General features: G+C 43.2%; 1 protein-coding gene across 9 annotated transcripts in view; it reads right to left on the bottom strand.

Annotated features, from left to right (window-relative positions):
- The window catches only part of MTM1 (myotubularin 1), a 108473-nt gene extending 87723 nt beyond the window's left edge, over positions 1-20750 (bottom strand). For 5 of the 9 annotated variants that reach the window (XM_023540387.2, XM_023540385.2, XM_023540386.2 and 2 more), the window contains exon 1: positions 20688-20750. The gene's annotated coding sequence lies outside the window, so the exon portion shown is untranslated. Of the gene's footprint in view, positions 1-19152; positions 19718-20687 lie in introns of those variants that run through there. The other 4 variants (XM_023540389.2, XM_023540388.2, XM_003421220.4 and 1 more) reach the window with 3 other exon arrangements.
- Between the last annotated feature and the right edge of the window lie 289 nt (positions 20751-21039).

The raw sequence follows: 21039 nt of genomic DNA, 5'->3' as shown, positions 1-21039 counted from the left end.
TCAAAACATCTCCCAGCTTTCTAAGAACCCTCTCAGCTCTGTGCGAAGAGGCTCCGAAGGAAAGCCTAGGGACTGTGCATTACTGACAAAGAGTCCTTCGACCAGAATTAATGGGAGAGGGGGAGGGAAGAGAAAGGGAGCTAAGGTGAGTAAATGCTCATAGTTTCTAGAAGAGAGGAGAAAAAGCCTGGAGACGTGATAACCTGCCGTTGAACCAATTTCTCCAGATACTTTCACTTGAAGGTGCAAGTGGGAGCTTTGTGGGCACCAGGTCCTTTTATTACCTGCTTCGAGATGCCGAGGTTTTTCCTGACCTCCATCTTCACCCCATGCACGTGCACACACACACACCCCACTTCTCTCTACTTCGTATCTATTTGTAATCTTTCACTTCTCCCCCGAACTCTATATATCCGTTGACATCTGGTGTCTCCCTGCTAGATGTGAGCTTCCTAAGGGCAAAGGCTATGGCACCAACAACACTGAGCACAGCTTGGACACTCAATTTCCAGTGAATAAATGACTATAGCATCACCCTCAGAAACTTCCACCCTTAGAACTACTCCAACCCATCTCCCTACAACTGACTTTTGAGTTTATGATTTAATATACTGCTTAGTTTTGCATGTTGCTGAACTTGATATAAATGGAATCACTATACACTCTTCTGCCCTTACTTTTTGCATTCAGCATAGTGGTGAGAGTCCTAAATGGATGCGTGCATTGCAGTCCGCTTGTCTTCACTGCTGCATAGTAGTCCATCGTTCCACGCTTTGTTTTCCCATTCTCCTCCCAGTAGGCATTTGAAATCTTCCCAAGTTTTTGCTATTACAGACAATGCTGCTGTGAACATTTCTTGTAAATATCTTCCAGCAGTGCATGTCGGCAAGAGCTGCAATGGTATTTATGTGCCAGATTTTCCTATGCCTTTGTCTGATTTGGCAGCAACTATATTTTAAAATCAAACTATATGCAGAAGATGAATAAAGGATAACAATGTAGGCAAATCAACCATTTGGAATGAGATGAAACCCCAGGCATGTCCACACTCTAATTCAAGCAGCAAGTGGGAAAGGGGGGAAAATAATGAGACAGGCAGGAAGGGAACTAAGCTATAGACATTAGCAATCTACAAAATGGTCATGCCAATGTATGGTTCCCTTCAGAACAACTCAGTGTGTCAATCCATCCATAAGCCTTCACTAAACACCTAGTAAATGAACCCGCACTGAAATATTAGCATGGCTTCTTAGGAGAAATAATGGAATGACACTGGCCAATCATTTCTGAGACATTCCTTATTCAGCATATATAACTGACATTCAATCATGTTTCCAAAGAGCTCACGATCAATGGCCTATATGCCGGGGAATTACTGCAACACCTATAGTCGGCCACCGTGGGAGATTTCAAAACACTTGAGACGGTCTTCAAGGAGCTAGCAACTAAGCTGGGAAGATGATGAATAAATAGAACAAAGTTAACTAGCAATAAATAAATATGTATATAAAAAAAAATTTTATTATAGGTATAGGAAAAGTTAATTAACAATAAGGACAATACTGCAGGTGATACTATATGAATAAAGCCAAATCGAACATCCACTTATGGATGACCAGAGCTCCAAACCATCAATCACTTACTACGAACTAGGCATTGTTTAGGAGTCCCTGGGTGGCACAAATGGTTAAGCACTCGACTACTAGCCAAAAGGTTGGAGATTCAAATCCATCCAGAGGCGCCTTGGAAGACAGGTATGGCACTCCGCTTCTGAAAGGTCACAGCCATGAAAACCCTATGGAGCAATTCTACTCTGCACACTTGGGGTAGCCATGAGTCAGAATCGGCTCAAAGGCAACTAACTACAGCAACACCAGGCGTTGTTCTAAGCACAGATGACTCATTTAATCCTCCCAACAACCTTATAAGGCAACTACTATTACTATCCCCAAATGACAAATCCAAGGAACAGAGAGGCTAAACAAAACTTGCTGCCTACTGTCTTAGTTATCTAGTGCCGCTACAACAGCAACACCATAAGAGGCTGGCTTTACCAAACAGAAATCTCATCTCACAGTTTAGGAGGCTGCTGTTGCTGTTGTTAGGTGCCGTTGAGTTGGTTCCGACTCACAGCGACCCTATGTACAACAGAACACAAACACAGCTCAGTCCTGTGCCATCCTTCAATCCTTGCCATGTTTGAGCCCACTGTTGCAGCCATCTCGTTGAGGGTCTTCCTCTTTTATGCTGACCTTCTCCTTTACCAAGCATGATGTCCTTCTCCATGGACTGGTCCCCCTTGATAACACGTCCAAAGTACATGAGACAAAATCTTACCATCCTCACTTCTAAGAAGCATTCTGGGTGGACTTCTTCCAAGACAGATTTGTTCGTTCTTCTGGCAGGCCATGGCATATTCAATATTCTTCACCACCACCATCATTCAAATGCATCCATTCTTCTTTGGTCTGCCTTATTCATTGTCCAGCTTCCACACGCATAAGGTAACTGAAAACACCATGGCTTGGGTCATGTGCACTATCACCTTAAATGACATCTCTGCTTTTTAACACTTTAAAGAGGCCTTTTGCAACAGATCTGACCAATGCAATACGTTTGATTTCTTGACTGCTGCTTCCATGGGTATTGATTATGGATCCAAATAAACTGAAATGCTTGACAACTTCAATCTCTTCTCCGTTGCTCATTGGTCCAGTTGTGAGGATTTTTGTTTTCTTTATGTTGAGGTGTAATCCATACTGAAGGCTGTGGTCTTTGATCTTCATTAATAAGTGCTTCACGTCCTCTTCACTTTCAGCAAGCAAGGTTGTGTCATCTGCATAACACAAATTGTTAATAAGTCTTCATCCAATCCTGATGCCCTGTTCTTCTTCATGTAGTCCAGCTTCTCAGATTATTTGCTCAGCATACAGATTGAAGAGGTATGGTGAAAGGATACAACCCTGACGCACACCTTTCTTGACTTTAAGCCAATCAGTATCCCCTTGTTCTATCTGGACAACTGCCTCTTGGCCTACGTACAGGTTCGTCATGAGCACAATAAAGTGTTCTGGAATTCCCGTTCTTTGCAATGTTACCCATAATTTGTTACAACTCACACAGCGAATGCCTTTGCATAGTCAATAAAACACAGGTAAACATCCTTCTGGTATTCTCTGCTTTCAGCCAGGATCCATCTGACATCAGCAATGATATCCCTGGTTCCACATCCTCTTCTGAAACTGGCCTGAATTTCTGGCAGTTCCCTGTCGATATACTGCTGCAGCCACTTTTGAATGATCTTCAGCAAAATTTTGCTTGTGTGTGATCTTAATGATATTGTTCTATAATTTCCACATTCAGTTAGATCACCTTTCTTGGGAATAGGCATAAATATGGATCTTTTCCAGTCAGTTGGCCAGGAAGCTGTCTTCCAAATTTCTTGGCATAAACGAGTGCGCGCTTCCAGAATTGCATCCGTTTGTTCAAACATCTCAATTGGTAATCCATGAATGCCTTGTTTTTCACTAATGCCTTCAGTGTAGCTTGGACTTCTTCCTTCAGTACCGTAGGTTCTTGATCATATGCTACCTCCTGAAATGGATGAATGTTGACCAATTATTTTTGGTATAATGACTCTATGTATTCCTTCCATCATCTTGTGATGTTTCCTGCATCGTTCAGTATTCTACTGACCATAGAATCTTTCGATATTGCAACTCAATGCTTAAATTTTTTCTTCAGTTCTTTCAGCCTGATAAATGCTCGGCGCGTTCTTCCCTTTTGGTTTTCTAGCTCCAGGTCTTTGCACGTGTCATTACAGTACTTTGTCTTCTCGAGCTGCCCTTTGAAATATTCTGTTCAGCTGTTTTACTTCATCATTTCTTCCATTAGCTTTGGCTGCTCTATGTTCAAGAGCAACTTTCAGAGTCTCTTCTGACATCCATTTTGGTCTTTTCTTTCTTTCCTGTCTTTTTAACGACCTTTTGCTTTCTTCATGTATGGTGTCCTTGATGCTATCCCACAACTCATTTGGTCTTCCATCATTAGTGTTCAATGTGTCAAATCTATTCTTGAGATGGTCTCTAAATTCAGATGGGATATACTCAAGACCATACTTTGGCTCTTGTGGGCTTGTCTTTTCCTCAGTTTCAACTTGAACTTGCACCTGAGCAATTGATGGTCTGTTCTGCAGTTGGCCCCTGGCCTTGTTGTGACTGATGATATTGAGCTTCTCCATGGTCTCTTTCCACAGAAGTAGTCAATTTGATTCCTGTGTATTCCATCCAGTGAGGTTCATGCATAATTGCTGTTTATGTTGTTGAAAAAAGTATTTCCAATGAATAAGTTGTTGGTCTTGCAAAATTCAATCATGTCACCTCTGGCATTGTTTCTACCTCCAAGGCTGTATTTTCCAACTACTGATCCTCCTTCTCTGTTTCCAGCTTTCACATTCCAATCACCAGTAATTATCAATGAATCTTGACTGCATATTCAATCAATTTTAGACTGCAGAAGTTGGTAAAAATCTTCAATTTCTTTATCATTGGCATTAGTGATTGATGTGCAAATTTGAATAATAGTCATATTAACTGGTCCTCTTTGTAGGCATATGGATATTACCCTATCACTGACAGCGCTGTACTTCAGGACAGATCTTGAAATGTTCTTTTTGACAATGAATGCGATGCCATCCCCCTTCAATTTGTCACTCCAGGCATAGTAGACCATAGGATTGCCTGATTCAAAATAGCCAATACCAGTCCATTTCAGCTCATTAATGCCTAGGATATCAATGTTTATGCCTTCCATTTCATTTCTGATGATTTCCAATTTTCCTAGATTCATACTTCATACATTCCACTTGGGAGGCTAGAAGTCTGAATTCAGGGTGCCAGCTCCAGAAGGCTTTCTCTCTCTGTCCACTCGGAAGATGGTCCTTGTCTCATTGAACTTCTGCTCCTGGGCGATCTTCATGTGGCTTAGCATCTCTCTTCCCCCACTTCTGCTTCCCTTGTTTGCTTGTTTAATCTCATTTATATCTCAAGAGAGACAGACTCAAAATACACTCTACTCCTGCCTCATTAACATAGTAAACAGAACCTAATCCTCATTGACATAACCTAATCCTGCCTCATTAATATAACAAACACAAGCCATTCACAAATGGGATTATAACCACAAGCAAAGGTTAGGATTTACTGCCCATTGCAAAATGGAGGATAATTACATCAGATCACAAAAAGGAGGACAACCACAGAATACTGGGAATCAAGGCTTAGCTAAGTTGACACATATTTTGGGGGGCACACAATTCAATCCATGACACCTATTAACTGTTAAAATTAGAATTCAAACCCAGTCAGTCTAGCCCTTTTAACCTCTAACAGATGTCTGCCACTCTAACTCTCTAATAGATGATCAAATCAACATGAGGACATTGTCCCTCCTGCTTGCATAAAAAAAAAAACACAAAGGTTTTTGGGAGTTTCATCTCTATGTAACAAAATCTGATGACCACAAAAAAGAACATCAGCCTTTATTTTAAGCTCTATCCATCGTGTAGCATGTATCAAGACTTCATTTCTCCTACTGGCTGTGTAGTACTCCATTGTATGTGTGTACCTCATTTTGTTTATCCATTCATCTGCTGATGGGCATTTAGGCTGTTTCCACCATTTGGCTATGGTGAATAGTGCTGCAATGAACATTGGTGTACAAGTCTCTATTAAGAGTCTCTGCTTTCAACTCAGCCTTTATTTTAAAGAAGAGTAAACAAATAATGTTTTTTCCCCACTGAAGTAGTACATTCCTTCTCATTTACCCACTGCAATATTATTCTGTATCATGGAAGATTCTTTTACAATGATGTTTAAAAGAAGGAAAAGCTGTACTGCTAGTGGACAAAAAACAGAATGAATACCCCATGAGGTGTGATTACGATATAACGAGACTTTTGTTCAAAAGCGTACCAGAGCATACATCATTAAACGAGCTAGTCTTCAAAGAAGTCCCCTGCGATGGTCTGCACTTATTCCAGCAATCCTGCCACTGCTCTAAGTATTTTTGAAATTCTGCTTTTGAAACCGCCTTAAGAGTTAAAAGCTATATAACATACCACTTGTGAATTTTAACCATATCTCAATTTTTAAAACAATATTCCCCACAGCACCAGTGCCCACTATCCATATTGAACAGATGTGTCTCAAAATGACTGTGGTCTAGAGCCCAAGGTCCAATTCTCACTCAATGATCTGACACCACTGAAGATATCTGCTAAAATGTGCCAGGGTCTCTGATGGCAATTCCAAAGAAGAATTCCAGAAATATGCCGAATAATTTGGATTTGGAGCTTCCTGAGTCTTCTCTACGTAGCCTAGAAGCAAAAAGAATCAATCGAGAGGTTTAAATGCTACCAAGTGTCTCCTAATTGTTGAAAAATGCTGGGCTTGATTTGTCTTAATTGGCCCTAATTTACAAGAGTAGGTTAACCTTGAAAGTTAGCAGAGATTAGCAGTAGGACTAGTAGCCTGTCCAACAGGCATTTTGTCATAGTAGTTACAGAAGGAGTGTCCCAAAGGAATTCCCAGAGATTGGCTTAGCCAGAAGCCTTGGAGAGTCCAAAGAAAAAGACTTACAGTGACCCAGACGGTATGGACAGTGATTATCTTCTTACTTGGAGCAGTTACCTAATATCCTAGCTATAAACACAAGCTGCCACCCACCTCTGCTACCAAAGAAGGTGAAAGGACTGAACATGCACATTTCCAGAATTTAGTATTTTTAGCAAGGAAGAAGGTTTTATAGATACGGAAGAAATAATTTAAGAGAAAAGGCAGAAATTAAAAGGAAAAAAAAAAGGCAAGGAGGTGAAAGGGAACCAAAACCAATATGAAAAGATTGGCAAAGAAAAGATGAAGAAATTCCAGTACTTCGTCGACAATGACAGATATGAATCCTACACAGACAATTTGCATGCCTTTTGAAGGAGAATTAGATGCTGCTCCACAGAGGAGTGAAAAGAATTTCCAAGCTCTGGATATCAACACTAGGAGGAAGAGATGGGTAGTCGGGTGTCTTATTCATCTAGCGCTGCCATAACAGAAATACCACAAGTGGATAGCTTTAACAAAGAGAAATTTATTTCCTCACAGTAAAGTAGGCTAAAAGTCCATATTTAGAGTGTCAGCTCCAGGGGAAGGCTTTCTGTCTCTGTCGGCTCTGGAGAAAGGTCCTTGTCCTCCATCTTCCCCTGGTTGAGGACCTTCTCAGGCTCAGGGACCCCGTGTCCAAAAGACACGCTCTGCTCCTGGTGCTGCGTTCTTGGTGGTAAGAGGTCCCCCTGTCTCTCTGCTTGCTTCTGTGTTTTATATCTCAAGAGATTTCCTCAAAACACAATCCAAACTTGTAGGTTGAGTCCTGCCTCAGTAACACAACTGCCGCCCATCCTCCCTCATGAACATCATAGAGGCAGGATTTACAACGTAACAGGAAACTCACACAAAGCGGGAATCATGGTGAGGCCCAACTGATACACACATTTTTCGGGGGATATAATTCAATCCATGACATCGGGGTAGTGGTAGATAACGCGTATGAAGGTGACTATACGTAGAGTCAATGTGGCCATTCATGAGGTACACTATCTTGATGAAGACTGTCTAAGACATGGCCTCTACAAATATTATCCCACCTCCAATCACGATAAAAAACTAGGAATGGACAAGGACATCTATGAAAAACCTAGAGCTAACATCATACTCAATGGTGAAAGACAAAATGCTTTCCCACAAAGAGTGGGAACAAGGCAAGGATGTTTGTTCTTACACTCGTGTTCAACATCTTTTGGAGGTCCTAGCAACTGTATTAAAGCAGGAAAAAGAAATAAAAGACATGATATATTGGAAGGAAAAAACTGCATTTGCAGATAACATGCTCATATATGTAGAAAATCTTCAGAATACTGCAGAAAAGCTACTAGAACTAATCAAATTTAGCAAGGTTGCATGATGCATGAGATGAATATACAAAAATTGACTGTATTTGCATTATTAGCAATGGACAATGAAATATAAAAATACAATTTTCAAAAACAAAAAATCATGAATATTTACAGATACACCTAACAATATATGTGCAAGATCTGTACACTGAAAACTACAAAACGCTGCTGAAATTCAAGATCTAGACAAATGGGAAGACAGACCACGCATAAGTATCAGAAGACCCAATATTGTTATGTCACTACTGATCAGTAGATTCAATTCAGTCCCTATGAAAGTACCAACAGGCTTTTTCTGCAGAAATTTACAAGCTGATTCTAAAATTTATGTATGGAAAGGCAAAGGACAAAGAATAGCAAAAAGAATCCTGAAAAAAAAACAAAGTTGTAGTACTCCCCCTACCTGACTTCAAGAATGCCTCAGTAATCCAGACGGTGTGGTACTGGCATAAGGATAGACACACAGATCAGTGGAGCAAAATGAGTCCAGAATTAGACCCATTCTTTAGAGGTCCTAATAAAAAAAACATTTTTTTTTCAATGATCAATTCGTTTTCAACCAAGCTACTGTTGTGAGTTGAACTGTGTCCTCCCAGAAGGTATAGGACTTAATAATGTGGCCTTATTTGGAAACAGGGTGTTTGCAGATGCAATCAAGTTAAGATGAGGTCATGACGGATCAGGTGAGCCCTAATCCAATCGCAAGTGTCCTTATAATGAGAGAGAGATTTGAAGGAACACAGTCACGCACACACAGGGAAGATGGAGGCAGAAATTGGAGTGATACAGCTGCAAGCCAAGGAATGCCAAGGATTGCCAGCAACCCTGAGAAGATGGAAAAGGCAAGGAAGCGTTCTTCACTAGAAACTCCATAAGGGAGCACGGCCCTGCCAACACCTTGATTTCAGACTTCTGGCCTCCAGAACTGTGAGAGAATTAATTTCTGTTGTTTCAAGCCACCCAGTTTGCAGTGCTTTGTTATAGCAGCCTAGGAAACTTATACAGGTACCAAAGTAACTCAATGGGAAAACAGTAGTCATTTCCACAAATGACCCTGGAGAAATTTGATATCCATATGGAAAAATAAATGAACTTTGACCCTCATTTCATACAACATACAAAACTAACTTGAAATGGAGCACAGATGTATTAGTTTTCTATTTCTGCATAACAAATTACCAAAATTTAGCAGTTGTAAACAACACATATTTATGATCCCACAGTTTCTGTGCTCAGGAGTCCAAGCACAGCTTACCTGGGTCCTCTGCTCAGTCTCACAAGGTTGCAATCGAGGTGTTACCCAGGCTGCAGTCTCATCTGGGGCCTGGCTGGGTAAAAAGCTACTGCCAAGTGCATCAAGGTTGTTGGAAGAATTCACTTCCTTACAGCTACATAGCTGACGGTCTGGCTTTTTGCTGGCTGCGGGCTGGAGGCCGCCCAACATTCCTGGCCATGGCCACTTCCTCAACACAGCTGCTCCCTTCCATCAAGACAGCAAGGATAATCTCTGACTTCAAGGAAGGCCCAGTGCCTCTTGTAAGGCCTTTCAGCTGATTAAATCAGGCCCACCCAGGATAAATGCCTTTTTGAGTAACTCAAAATCACTGATTTGTGACCTTAACTACATCTTCAAAATTCCTTACTCTTTCATATACTATTGGCTAGAAGTAAGCCACAGGTTCCACCCACACTCAAGGGAAAGGGGTTACAATGGGTGTGAACACCAAGGTGCAGAAATCATGTGGCCACCCTGGGGTCTGTCTGCCGTGATAGACTTAAATGTAAGAGCTAAAACTGTAAAAGTTCTAGAAGGAAACACAGGGGAAATTTTTTGCAAATTTGGGTTAGGCAAAGATTTCTTAGATAAAAATTCCTTAGACAAAAAGCCTAAAACCATACTGGAAAAAAAAAAAAGGATCAGTTGGACTTCATCAAAAATAAAAAGTTTTGCTCTTCCAAAGGCACAGCTGAGAAAGTGAAAGGGCAAGCCACAGTTTGGGAGAAAATATTTGCAGATCACATATCTGATAAAGGTGTTGTATCCAGAATTTTTTTTTTATCCAGAATATGTAAAGAACTCTTACAACTCAATAATAAAACAATCTAGTTCAATTCGGAAACCCTGGTGGCGTAGTGGTGAAGAGCTATGGCTTCTAACCAAAGAGTAAGCAGTTCAAATCCACCAGGCGCTCCTTGGAAACTCTATGGGGCCGTTCTACTCTGTCCTATAGGGTCACTATGAGTCAGAATCGACTCGAGGGCACTGGGTTTGGGTTGGTTTTGGGTAATTCGATAAAAAACAGGCAAAATCTGAACAGACTCTTCACCAGAGAACATATACAAATGGCCAATGAGCACATGAAGACATGGGCAACATGCCAGTTAGTCTTCAGAAAGAGGCCAATTAAAAGCCCATGAGACACCATTACACATCCACTCGAATGGCTACAATTTTAAAAACTGACAATATTTAGCGCCAGGGAAGGCTGGCCCAACTGGAACACTGATACTCTGCTGGTGGGATGCAAAATGGTACAGGGACTTTGGAAAACAGTTTGGTAACTTCCTGTAAAGGTAAACGTACACTTACCATACAGCCCAGCAACGCCATACTTAGTATTTACACAACAGAAATAAAAACATAAGTCCGTACAAAGATGTGGAGGTAAATGTTCACAGCAGCTTTATGCATGATGACCCAAAACTAGATCAAGTCAAATGTCCACCAGCTAGTGAATGGACAAATTATGTTACAGCTATATTACGGAATACCACTCAGCAACAGAAAGGCATGAACTGCTGGTACATGCAACAACGTGAACATAAAAAGCGTTATGCTAAGTGAAAGACCCAAAATAGCACGTAAAATCATCCTCAATGAACTTCAGACCTCATTCTTTAATGCACTTACATTAGAAATCAATAAAAACATACCTAGAAAACACATTTGTATATTTAAAAACAAACTTCTAAACAACTCACAGATGAATGAAATCACCATAACGGAAATTAGAATATACTAGAACAAAATCATAATGAAAGTACTGTGTTTGGAAACATCCAACTTAAGAACAGCAGAATAAATCCAAAGAAAAAAGGAAGGAGAAAATGAAGAGAAGCGTGATTTCTGGGCTGTATTTTCCCTTGAAAAGAGCCAGAGACAGAATAGTGTACAGAGTACGCTTTTCGTGTAAGAAAAGGGGGGATGGCAAATACACGTGCTTGTGTGTTTGTGTGTGTGTTTGTTCACATCTGCAAAAAAATAAAAATAAAAAACAACAAACCCATAGAACAGTGAAATACAAACTAACAAAAGTGATTATGTATAGAGGGGTAAGAGAAACCGCATGGCTGGCAGGAGACAGGAATGGCAGCAAGACTTCTCTGAATATATTTTGATACAAATTTGACTTTAAATCATATAAAGTTATTCCTTAAAAAAAATGAAAAAAATCTCAAGAACCTGGAAACAGATGAACAAAACTGTATTATTAAGTTGGTATCATAATCAGAATTGACAAGTCTCTGGTGAGACTGGAGCCTCAGTGGCACAGTGGTTAAGAGCTCTGGCTGCTAACCAAAAGGTCAGCAGTTCGAATCTATCAGCCGCTCCTTGGAAACCCTATGAGGCAGTTCTACTCTGTCTTATAGTGTCACTACGAGCTGGTATCGACTCAACGGCAACGGGTTTTTAATGGGTCTGGTAAGATTAATTAAAAAAAAAAGTAGGAACATACAACAACATTAGGATTTAGGACGAGAAGACAGACAAATACAGACGTGGCAGGCAGAAATTAAATGGTAGTTTAAAACCTCCCCACACCAAAACCACCAGGCCCAGGTGGCTCTGTGGGCCAGTTCACCAAACATTCAAGGGGCACATAATCCCAATCTTGTACAAACTTTCAGAGAACAGAAAAAGAGGGATGACCCCCAACTCGCTTTATAAAACCAAAACCAAAGCAAACCCCCAAACCAATCATCATCGAGTTGATTCTGACTCACGGCGACCCCACACATGTCAAAATAAAACTATGCTCCATAGGGCTTTCATAGCTGAGTTTTCAGCAGTAGATGGCCAGGCCTTATCTTCAGAGACACCTCTAGGTAGACTTGAACCTCTAACCTTCTGGGTAGTAGTCAAGCACTTAACCACCTGTGCCACCTAGGGACTCCTAACTCACTCGATCAGGCTAATACAATCATGATACTAAGATAAACAATGACGGTATGGGAAAGGAAATTAAAGCCAAATTTCTTTCAAGAATACAGATGCAAAAATGCTGAAAAAAATATTGTCAAATCCAACCCAGCACTGTATAAGGGGGATCATGTCCACGTGGGGTTCATTCCAGCAGTGCAAATTTAGAAATTCCCGTAGAATAGGCAATCACATATAACAGGTTTAAGGATGGGGAAAAATATATTAGCTCCATGAAGGCAGAAAAGAAAGACGCTTGGTAAAATTCAACATCCATTTATGACCAAAACAGTGCACTAAAAATGTGTCTACATAAAGCCTAAAGTAAGCATAATACTTAATGGTGAAATACTGAAAACATCAAGCCTTCTAAAATAGAGCCCAGGCCCCACCCCAGACCTACTGAATCAGAAACTCCAGGCAGGAAGCCAGGAAACTGGTAGTTAAAAAACAAAAAGAAAAACCCCTTCAGGTGATTCTGATGCAGATGGCTACTCAAAGTGTCAGCCACAGACCAGCCACCTCAGCACCACCTGGGGCTTTATTAGAAATACAGCCTCTCAGGCTCCACCCCCGACCTCCTGAGTCAGAGTGTGCATTTCAATCCGGTGATTCACAGCACATTAAAGTTGGAGGAGCACTTGTTCCCAGCAGTGGATCTCGTTAGAATCACCTGGAGCACTTAAAAAAAAAAAAGTGCAGATATCTGAACTGCCTCGTCTATCACGAGACCAGAACTGGATGGTGCCCACTACCATTACTGAGCATTTTGATCAAAGATTCTATACAAGAATCCTGATCAAATGGGTGGAAATGCAGAACAGGCTTTGAAATTATGATAGACTCTAGACTTTCTGGAGCCATGGAGGCTGGATGAACGCCTGAAACTATTGCCCTGAGATAATCTTTAAACCCTAAACCAAAATTATCCCCTGCAGTTTTCTTAAAATCAAACAATAGTTTGGCTTAACTAGTAAAGAATGTCAGCCTTGAGCGGTAAGCTCTTTTAAGAACTATCTATATGGGATCAAATTGACAACAGCAACTTGAAAGGCTAGACAGATACCTTAGGGGGTAGTAAGTTTATGTCAACGAGGAAGGAACAACTCGGAAAAGGAGGGTGAGAATGGCTGCACAACTCTAAGAATAAAATCAATGCCACTGAACTGGACACGTAGAAACTGTTGAACTGGTGTATGTTTTGCTATGTATACTCTGAACAACAGCAAAATAACTGACCTGAAAAGTACAGATGTCTGGGACTCACCCTAAAAACCAGTTGCCGTACAGTCAGCTCTGACTCATGGCAACCCCATGTGTGCAGAGTAGAACTATGCTCCAGAGGGTTTTCCATGGCTGGTTTTTCAGAAGTAGATTGCCAGGCCTTTCTTCCAAAGAGCCTCTGGGTAGACTTGAACCTCCAACCTCTCTATTAGCAGCTGAGCATGTTAACCATCTGTACCACTCAGGGATTCCTCAGTCTTACCCTAACCAGTTAAACCAGATGCTAATGGAGTCAATTCTAACTCACGGTGACCTCATGTATTTCAGAGTAGAACTATGCTCCAGAGGGTTTTCAAGGCTGTCATTTTCTGAACTAAATCGCCAAGCCTTTCTTCTGAGATACCTCTGGATGAGTTCAGAGCCCTGGTGGCGTAGTGGTAAAGAGCTCAGCTGCTAACCAAAAGGTGGGCAGTTCAAATCCACCAGGCGCTCCTTGGAAACCCTATGGGGCAGTTCTACTCTGTCCTACAGGGTCACTGTGAGTCCGAACCAACCATCACCACCACCCTTTTGATTAGGAGTCGAGCACTTAACAGTTTGTGCCACAGGGACCTGAGTCTCACCTAGATCGATTAAATATGAATCACTGCGGGTAGGACCCGGGTGTCAGGTAATTTAAAACTGGAGAGGAGGTTCTAGTGAGCAGCCAGGGTGGAAAAGCACTGGTCTAGAGTATTCCCAGGACAAGAGCAGCTCTATTTCGGACTCCTCACCCTTTCTGAAAAGTCAGAGAAGAAAACACCGCCTGAGCTCTTTGAAGTTCCCCTCAAGGCAGAAGCTTGCATTTTCGACATATACCAACCAATGGCCCCTTCTGACTACAGCTTGCAAAACTGAAACTAAGAAGAGCCTCTGTAGTCATGAGAGCAGCGGGAAGCTGCACAGAGGCTGTATATAGAGTACTGGCTGAGGCTGCGGGCCCATGAGGACAACTGGCTTGAGTTCGGGTCCTGGTGCTGCTACTTCCTGTTTCCCCTTAGACCTAAGACTCAGTGGGATATGAATAGTTTCTACCTCAAAGCAATGTTGTGAGGATTAAAATGAGATGTTGGCAAAAGCACCGGGCAGAGGGCTTAGCATCAATCACACCTAACGTTAATGTAAGTTATCACTGAGGCGGCCCCGGCCCCACAGCGAATCTGATCAAGTCATTAGCAAAGCAAGGCCTGAGTGTCTCTTTCACCGCCGCGCTGTCCACCGCTGAACACTCGAAATGGGCCTAGTCCCAGCTGGGTGTGCTGCAGGTGTAAAATATACACCGGATTCCAACAACTCAGTGTGAAAAAGAGAGGGAAATATCTCACTAACAACTGCTATACTGGTTACATGTTGAAATGACGGTTTGGATATGCTGGATTAAATAAGATATATTATTCAAATCAATCTCATCAGTTTCTTCACTGTTTTAATGTGGCTACAGGAAACCTGTAAATTCCACGTGTGGCTCATGTCATATTTCTATTGGACAGCGCCATCTCAAGGGAGCTGAAGCCAGGATGGGAACTGCTCCTCTAGCCCAGCCATCTCTGACTTTCCTTTACATACCAATCACCTGGGGCTCTTATTAAACTGCAGACTGAGTCCGTGCGTCTGGGGCGGGGCCTGAGATTCCACCTTCCTCACAAGCTCCCAGGTGAGGGGCTGATGGTCTGCAGCTGTAACTTTAAGAAGCGAGGCCATCTAGACAGTCTTTGTCAACATGGAAAAACTGCTCATGACACAGAAGTAATTGGAACTTCTGGAGAAATAATCATGTCATCTTAGAGTTGATAACAGGGAAGAAAGAAATGCCAAGCAGGGTTAAACACGGCCCCGGCTTGAAACACTCAATGGGTCCCGCAGCAAGCAGTCCAGAAAAACATCCACTTTCTCTCCCAGGTCTGGAGCCACCAAGGAACCCCCCGGAACAGGAAGCTCAAAATGGAATCTTGGCCGGGGTTTCTCAAATCCTGCTAGTCACATAGCCAGAGTCAAGGGCAACGCCCTCCCGGGGTCTCACTGAAATCAAGCACCAATCCTCCTTCCCACTCTTGTCCCCAAACAGGACCCTCAAGCGGTGCTACGTTTCACATCAGGGCCAGGAGGCAATGCCAGCAGGTATATGTCTTCTTCCAGTAAAATAGCTGGCCAATTCTAGGCCTGCTAGAAGTAACCCTCAAAGCACAGTCCCCACTCTCTTAAGTCCCCACCTAAGTAATCTCAAGGCCATAAGGGAATTTAGTGTATCGCTATGAGTCGGAACAGACTCGACGGCAACGGGTTTGGTTGGTTTTTATCTGGTGCTAAGAATCCCCTTTCTAGGCCACCTCTGCCTCAATAGCCCCATGGAGGGGAAGGCATGACTCCCTGACGGAGCAGCCCATTCCGTTTTAAGAGGCATAGGGAAATAAAGAGTGCTTCCTTCTTACAAAAAGTTGAGGACATGATATCAACACATAACAATTATCACATGCTAGAGATTTCTTTAGACATAGGGCACCATTGTGCGTTGTCAGGATTTGCAGGCAAGGGGTAAGAGGTGAATGAGTTACAAACAAGTTACTTTTACTTTTTCTGTCAACTATTGCCCTTCAACGTCCCTCACTCCTTGCCATACCAAATATACCAACCATCAAAGCAAAAACTAACCTAAACTTAAACTGCCCATCACGAACACCCCAAAATCAAGACGCTGGGAAGAAAAGCAATGTGTGAGACCTCTCCCTTCCGTCACTGGATTCAAAGAACTCTTGTACTCATTTGCTTTTTGACCAAGGAAAGAAAGACTAAGTATGAGCCCTGTTTCATCTTGCAGACAGGGAACTTGATTTCTAGGCATGCAACAGAATTTGTTAAGATGAACATATCCAAGCAATTCTAAGACATCCCTCCTTGTCCAGCTTAAGTCAAAGAATGTTCACTAAATGTCTACTACATGTATAATAACGTTGTTAGGTTCCATGTGCTCAGAAAATGTCCTCAGCCTCAAGCCCTCTTAATTACACGCTTGGAAGACGAAAAAATTAATATGGAAATACAAAGGCATTATCTATCAAAATAAAGAGTCAAGGAACAGCAATATGAAACTAATGTCAGCACATGAAATTTCTAAGAGCTATTTATGGCGTCATTTCAAGATATTGAGAAAGAAATTCAAGTACCAAGAAAAGGGTACCAGGCACCCATCCTGTGCAAACCAGGAAAATGGTATGAACTTAGAGAGTAATCAAGCCCCCTAAGCAGCCTGGGTCTCTTCTAACCGCAGGAGCGAAAGCATCCAATAGTCTAGTATGGATCAAAGGAGAGTGGCCTGAGGATCTGAGGTAACGTCTAGCTCTGAAAAGGGAAAGACTTCCATCCTGAGACCTGGAGAAAAAGGCAAGCAAATTTCCCCGATGCAGGGATCGTCTTGGCCTCCCCTGTGACTGCTGGCTATCCAGTACTACCATTTTAGGAATAAATAAAATGGAAACTCGTAAGGTGTACCAGTGGCTTCGTGTCCATTTGAGAGATGCCTGCACATCTCAATGGTGACAGGAGAGGGAGAAGGAGGCTACAGGGAAGATGGGCCAAGAACAGAGAGGATAGCTGCCCTCTTACAGCAGTTCTCCAAATAGCGACGGCTTATATAACACATTAATGCAATAATAATAATGTTGCACAGTTCACAAAGGGCTCTGATCTACATGATATCACTGGATTCTCTGATGAACTCTGGGAGCTTGGCAGGGCAGGTTTGATTAGCTCTGTCTTACAGACGCAGGAGCTACCAGCAGCGAGGGAAAATTACTTGCCCAGCGTCCCGGAGTTAACAAGCAGAGAACTGGGACTTGAACCTGGCTTCTGGAATCCAAATGCAGGGAGCTTTCTTGCACCTCACAGACAAAAGGCTTTCTTTTTTTTTTTTTTTTTTACCACTTGTTGTTCCTCTGGTAGAAACAGAAAGCACAAGTGCAAGATGGTAATTTTCTAAAGAGACACTGCCACATTCTTAATTTTTCAAAAAGGGTCCTCGCTGTGGAAAAGTGCATGTTATAAACATTTCAAATAAAAAACCAACCTCCAACTATAGGATAACAGCTGGATTTAACTCGACTGCCTCCAACTGGGTCCCCTGGTATATGCACGTTTTCAAGGCAGAGGAATTGAAAGGCGCCTTCTCTTGCTGCTATTGTTTATAGCAACAAACAAAATATGGCCTCAAGTAATTTCTGAGTCCAAGTGGTAATGGGAATTTAGCACTGCAAGAACTCAGAACGCCACTGCCAACGTCACCTTGAAACTAAAAGTTTGCATCAACAGTGAAATACACAGAAATGTATAGAAAATCAAGCTTGCTGGATTTCCTAAAGTTTATTGGGACATAGCTAGGCTAACTTTTTTTCTTTAACAGTTCATATAGTTTAAGTAAATAACAGCTCACTTTTCTCGAGTGCCTACTATGTGTACTACGCTGCTCTGAACACTTACCCTGGATAAACCACTCAATCCTCCCAACAACCCTATGAGGAAAGTACAGTTATTATTTTCATTCTACAGATAGGGAGACTGAGGCACAGAGTAAGTAACTCATCCAAAGTCACACAAGTCATATTAGCACCAGGATTCAGATTCAGGTGGGCTGCCCAATCCTGAGTCAACGCCTTGTAGTCAACAGCCCCCATCCCACTGACCCCTCCGCATCTGCCAAAAAGGAATGATGAACTGAGAAACCAGAAAATAAAGAAAGCAGAACTTCAAAGAGGTCAGAAACAGGGAAGAGAAGTTACTAAAGACCAATGAAAACAACCTATTATTCTGTTATAAAATCAAATAAGGTGTAAAAATAACTAGAAACTCCAGCCTCTGAAATCCTTTGCCATCTGTTAAAAAATGTTGCCTCCTAAGCCTTGAAGAGCCTCTGCTTTTCTTATTTTGGAGACCTCATTAAAGAGCAAGAGTCATGTGTGCTTTCAGTGGTTTTTCTAAAGCAACTACAGTTTGCGAATTCTCCTTTCATTTTGGACCAAAGAATATCGGAGTATTTTTTGTAGCTTTAATTATTTTTCAGAACCTGTAAAACATTTAAAAAACTTGCTTTGAAGCCTTTGAACATAAAGAATATGAAAGAACTTCAGGTACTAAACAGATCAACTCTTACAGTAGGCCATTATTAATACCATTTTATTAGCATGCCTGTTCTTAGGAACTTGAGTGCTTCTGCACCTTAGAGCCAACTTGAAAATGAACTAGTTCCTTTACAAACCACACAACAGAAAGATTGACAATCATTTCAGATAACAGGTTCACAGTGCAGAGGACGAGAAGTCCTTGTGTGTGGTAGCCTTTTCTTCTTAGAGCCCATCAGACACTGGCATGAAATCAATAAGCGATACTGACGTCGACAAAGCCTCCTCAGCTAGAGAGAGCGAGGCAACTACCGGGACAGCAAGGGCTTTGAGGACCACCACCCTAGGTGTTTGAAACCACTTACTGTTAGCTTGAAAAGGGGTAAATTGTAAGTAAAACTGAGGCTATGATGAACTGACCATCCAAGAGGCCATCATTGGACAAATGATGACTCTAGAATCTCTCAGATTCAGAAAGATTGGCTTTTGGTTTTGAACATTTGCTTTAATGGAACAGCAGCTGACAATCCAAAACTAGCAATCTCAAGTCACGCCCAGTCACTCTCAATCACACCCACCTGCTTTATCATCATCTTAGCGTTTCAGCGCTCAATTTTTCTTCATAGCACTCATCTCCACCTGAAACAGAGGTACTCAGCACCCTGTGGGGCACGCCATGAGCACTCCTATGTTTAATGAATGAATGAAATCACTGACAACATGGTAAATATAAGGTAGGACTTGAAGGCAAGGAGACCAACTGTTTAATAAGCATAGGAATCGATAAGCCCCGACAGATGTTATCTATCTTCAACCATCTCGCTGAGGCTGCTATACATTGGTGCCGCAGACAGCACCACTGACTGGATTCTCCTTGATGGTATGGAATCTCCTAAGGATGGATAGCTTTGATTTTGTGAAACAACCAAAAGTCATTCAGAGTCAACTCTGGTGAACACATGATCACACCCAACATATACACTGGGTGAAAGCAAAACATGTTTCTAAAGTAATAAGTCTGGTTGTCTTACTTAGCTGGTAATATAGTTTTGAAGGAAATCCAAAACGTTTTGAACTACAGCAAAATTGTTGCTTGAAGTCTGAAGACTCTAAGGTGGAGACTTAACAAGCAACCAAAGTGAGCTGTGGTTAAAAAAAAAAAAAAAAAAAAACACCAGACTACACAGAATCCAAGATACCCCCAGAAACTTGGCTGATGAGACTGGCTTTGCCTTTAGGTTACACCAAAACCTGGGTCATATTAGTTACTCTTTCTGGGCCTTAGTTTTCCCATCCAGGAGAAAAACTGAACTATGGGAGCTCCAAGGTCCCAGTCGATTCTAACACACTGATTTCCATTCTAGCGAAGGTCTGGTATGCCTGTTTAAAAACCAGCCACAATCCACTTCGGCTCATAGCTTGGACGCGCTCTATAAGCCCGTAATATACTATCTGCAGCAGACTGTATTTGCTTAGGCAAATACTAAAATTAGTTTGCACTTCCTGAGCACAGCAAAACAGTTAAGGGAGGCAACCCAGCACAGGGCGCTTGCTCGTTCCTGTGCATACTTCCGACTGCGTATCAGGGAACTAACCGTCCCCTCTTAGATCTTCCCTCAACTGTTGCAAAAGCAGATAAACCTCCCGTGCGTGACCCAGAAACACTGTCCGAGGGCGACGACCGAGACTCCGCGGCAAGTGCCAGGCGGACCGGGCCCTCGAGTGATGCGGCGGTCGCCCGGAGGGCCAGGGCGAGGACCAGCCACCAAGCGTCGCCGGGGAGACAGGACGACCGGGACCGGGAAGCGAAGTTGGTGCAGGGGCGGCGACGCCACCCCCTGGACCGCGTACACTGACTCCGGCCCGACCTTCGCCCGCCGCCCGCCCGGGCCCTGGGGCGGGGTGAGGGGGAAGCCGGAGACACCTGCCCGCTGCTCCCCGGCCTCAGCCCTGCCCCGCTGGGACTGCCAAGGCACTCGGGCGAACCCCCGCCAGCTGCGGAGAGGCCCCGCGGTACCCGCCAGCCCCGGGAGTCAGACTTCCTCCTCCCGACCCCCCCACGGGTCCCGGCAGCGCCCGCTCGGAGCCAGGCCAGCCGCGAGCGCTCACCCACCTCCGGCTCCGGCCGCCACCGCCGTTGCCAGGCTGCTCGGCTCCCGGGCCCCGCTCCGCCCCATCCCGGATCCGGCTCCGCCCCTCCGAGGCCCGCCCCCTGAGGCTTCCCCGCCTCCGGCCGCCGCCCGCGCCCTCCTCAGCGCGCCAGTTGGCGGAGCTGCGTCACGTGGTAGGGGCGGGGGCGGGCGAAGGAGTGCTACGGTGGGCCCGGAAAGCCGCTCCGAGGGGCGGGGCTCTTCGGCCCGGTCGGACTGAGCAATCCGCTCCCGTAATAGGCTGAGGGGAAAACTTCGGAGGCTGCTGGGAAGCCCTCTTCGGACTGTCCAGGGCGTGGAGGCCGCTGGGAGTTG

The sequence above is a fragment of the Loxodonta africana genome, chromosome X (assembly GCF_030014295.1).
Source record: "Loxodonta africana isolate mLoxAfr1 chromosome X, mLoxAfr1.hap2, whole genome shotgun sequence".
NCBI classification, from domain to species: domain Eukaryota; kingdom Metazoa; phylum Chordata; class Mammalia; order Proboscidea; family Elephantidae; genus Loxodonta; species Loxodonta africana.
The sequence above is the reverse complement of the archived record's forward strand: the minus strand, read 5'-3'. Positions and strand labels throughout refer to the sequence as shown.